General features: G+C 48.5%; 1 non-coding gene across 1 annotated transcript; it reads right to left on the bottom strand.

Moving 5' to 3' along the window:
- Positions 1-1,676: 1,676 nt before the first annotated feature.
- Trnat-cgu lies at positions 1,677-1,751 on the bottom strand. The gene has a single exon. It is a non-coding gene; the product is annotated as a tRNA-Thr (tRNA).
- Positions 1,752-3,343: the final 1,592 nt, after the last annotated feature.

Here is a 3,343-nt window from a genome sequence, read left to right as displayed (position 1 = left end):
GAAGAGCAATTAGGGGATGGCGATTGCATCTTTCAACACGATCGAGCACCTGTTCATAATGCACGGCCTGTGGCGGAGTGGTTACACGACAGTAACGTCCCTGTAATGGACTGGCCTGCACAGAGACCTGACCTGAATCCTATAGATTACCTTTGGCTAACATGTAGTTCGCGGTACCTTTGCCGTCGACTCCGTGGGCCAAACTGCACACTACCTGACTGGGGGATGCTGTGTTGTTCAACGAGTGGGGATTTTGCACATCTGCAAACGATACGAGACTTTGAGAGCACCGACAGCCCAGTGAGATGTTCAAGGCGCAGTGTGTGAAGGGTGAAATTCATGCCAGAGGATGTTCTGTGATGTTTCAATGGTGTTCTTCATGCCGTGAGCAACATACATACACATGTACATACACATGTAAGCGCGCGTCCGCCCCGATAGCTGAGTGGTCAGCATCCCGGCTGGGTCGGGGATTTCCTCCGCTCAGGGACTGGCTGTTGTGTTGTCTTCATCATCACTGCATCCCCATCCGGCGCTCAGATCGCCCAATGTGGCGTCGAACGTAATAAGGCCTGCACCAAGGCGGTCGGACCTGCGCCGTAAGGGGCCTCCCGGCCAATGACGCCAAACTCTCGTTTCCACGAAAGAGCGTGAAAATGGAACAGGGCATAAAGAATGCTTCACTCAACAATCTGAGGTTGGCAGCCTGCGGTCGAAGCCAGCTTAAGGAGATATGGATGTAAACTTGTCTAGTGCTTTGTCCAGCATTACTGTTTTCCAGCTTATTTACAACTAACAAGCGTACAAGTGTACACGTACTGTGCTGTTTGTTTACTTGTACATTCTTTATTTCCTGCAGGAAAACAAGGAGAAGGATATTCATTATCAGGAAGTCATGATGCAAGTTATCTTGACTTTACTTGTCCATTGCATCGTATTTACATCGTCCCGTGACAGAACCTGCTATGAATAAACATCAACCCATTCATTACTGAGTGCTGTTCGGAGAAGTACAGTACTTAAGTACATTCCTGGCTGCCTTGTGTGTGTACAGCATTGTATGAACTGTGAGATGCGGACAGTGATATTATTCGTAAATTAAATACTGGCTGATGGCAAGTTTTATTTTGAACCTAAAGGAATAAAAGAACTTGTTGCAGACTTTTGACATTTTTCTAAAGAGATGAAGCAATGGCAATCCACCCGAAAATTGTTATAAGATATTACAGGACAGTTTGCTACCAGGGTTTACGCGGACTTTGCAAACGTGAGTATTGACGGTGTTTTTCCTGAACGCTGCTTTTAACGCTGTCTGAACAGTGTCTACGAATGCAGAGAAGCGGGCTGGTGATGAGACGCCGTACTGCGGCAGGTGGAACGTGTGTGGTGCACAGTATGACGAGAGACAGCAGTGAACAAACAATTACGCCACAAATCCAAACCCGCCCCGCCGCGAGCTTTTGTACGAGTAGGGTTGTTGGTTGTTCCAGCAGGCTGTAGATTTCCTCGTTATTCCTTCCTCCTCCATTTCCTTTATCAAAAATCGGTTCTCTTCTCGTCCTCATTGCTCTTCTTTCAAAGGTTAATAGAATTTTTTTCGCTTACATGAAACGCATTCTCGGTTGCCAATATGGAAAACCATTAGCTGCATGAAACTTCCTGGCAGATTAATACTCTGCGCCGGACCGAGACTCGAACTCGGGACCTTTGCCTTACGCGGGCAAGTGCTCTACCAACTGAGCTACCCAAGCACGACTTACGCTCCGTCCTCACAGCTTTACTTCCGCCAGCACCTCGTCTCCTACTTTCCAAACTTCACAGAAACTCTCCTGCGAACCTTGCAGAACTAGCACTCCTGGAAGAAAGGATATTGCGGAGACATGGCTTAGCCACAGCCTGGGGGGATGTCTCCAGCATGAGTTTTTCACTCTGCAGTGGAGTGTGCGCTGATATGAAACTTCCTGGCAGATTAAAACTGTGTGCCGGACCGAGACTCAAACTCGGGACCTTTGCCTTTCGCGGGCAAGTGCTGTATAATGGTATGACGACAATGAAAAGTTGTAAAGGACTAAAACGCGGTTTCCCACTTATCGCGTGCGTCACGTTACCATTCGGCTAGCCGTGGACACTCCATGGCCAGAGGACAACTTGCATACGTCCTCAACTATGTCTACAACCTGTGCTCGTACATCCATTACGTATATTCCCGTATACGGGAGACATTTAACTTGAAAGTCGCCTGCCCGGTGTCTGCGGACAATACGATACTGTGTTATTCCGAATTACACTACTGACCATTAAAATTGCAACACCATGAAGAAATGCAGATGATAAACGGATATTCATTGGGTAAATATATTGTACTAGAACTAACATGTGATTACATTTTCAACAATTTGGGTGCACAGATCCTGAGAAATCAGTACCCAGAACAACCACCTCTGGCCGTAATAACGGCCTTGATACGCCTGGGCATTGAGTCAAACAGAGCTTGGATGGCGTGTACAGGTACAGCTGCCCATGCAGCTTCAACACGATACCACAGTTCATCAAGAGTAGTGACTGGCGTATTGCGACGAGCCAGCTGCTAGGCCTCCATTGACCAGACGTTTTCAGCTGGTGAGAGATATGGAGAATGTGCTGGCCAGGGCAGCAGTCGAACATTTTCTGTATCCAGAAAGGCCCGTACAGGACCTGCCACATGCGGTCGTGCATTATCCTACTGAAATGTAGGGTTTCGCAGCGATCGAATGAAGGGTAGAGCCACGGGTCGTAACACATCTGAAGTGTAACGTCCCCTGTTCAAAGTGCCGTCAACAAGAGGTTACCGACACGTGTAACCAATGGCACCCAATACCATCACGCCGGGTGATACGCCAGTATGGCGATGACGAATACAGGCTTCCAATGTGCGTTCACCGCGATGTCGCCAAACTCGGATACCACCATCATGATGCTGTAAACAGAACCTGGATTCATCGGTAAAACTGAAGTTTTGCCATTCGTGCACCCAGGTTGGTCGCTGAGTACACCATCGCAGGCGCTCCTGTCTGTGATGCAGCATCAAGGGTAACCGTACCTGATAGTCCATGGTGCTGCAAACGTCGTCGAACTGTTCGTGCAGATGGTTGTTGTCTTGCAAACGTCCCCATCTGTTGACTCAGGGATCGATACGTGGCTGCACGATCCGTTACAGCCATGCGGATAAGATGCTTGTCATCTCGACTGCTAGTGATACGAGGCCGTTGGGATCCAGTACGGCGTTCCGTATTACCCTCCTGAGCCCACCGATTCCATATTCTGCTTACAGTCATTGGATTTCGACCAACGAGAGCAGCAATGT

This window comes from Schistocerca americana, chromosome 10, assembly GCF_021461395.2.
Source record: "Schistocerca americana isolate TAMUIC-IGC-003095 chromosome 10, iqSchAmer2.1, whole genome shotgun sequence".
NCBI lineage: Eukaryota > Metazoa > Arthropoda > Insecta > Orthoptera > Acrididae > Schistocerca > Schistocerca americana.
Note: the sequence above shows the minus strand (reverse complement) of the source record. Positions and strands in the feature narration are given on the sequence as shown.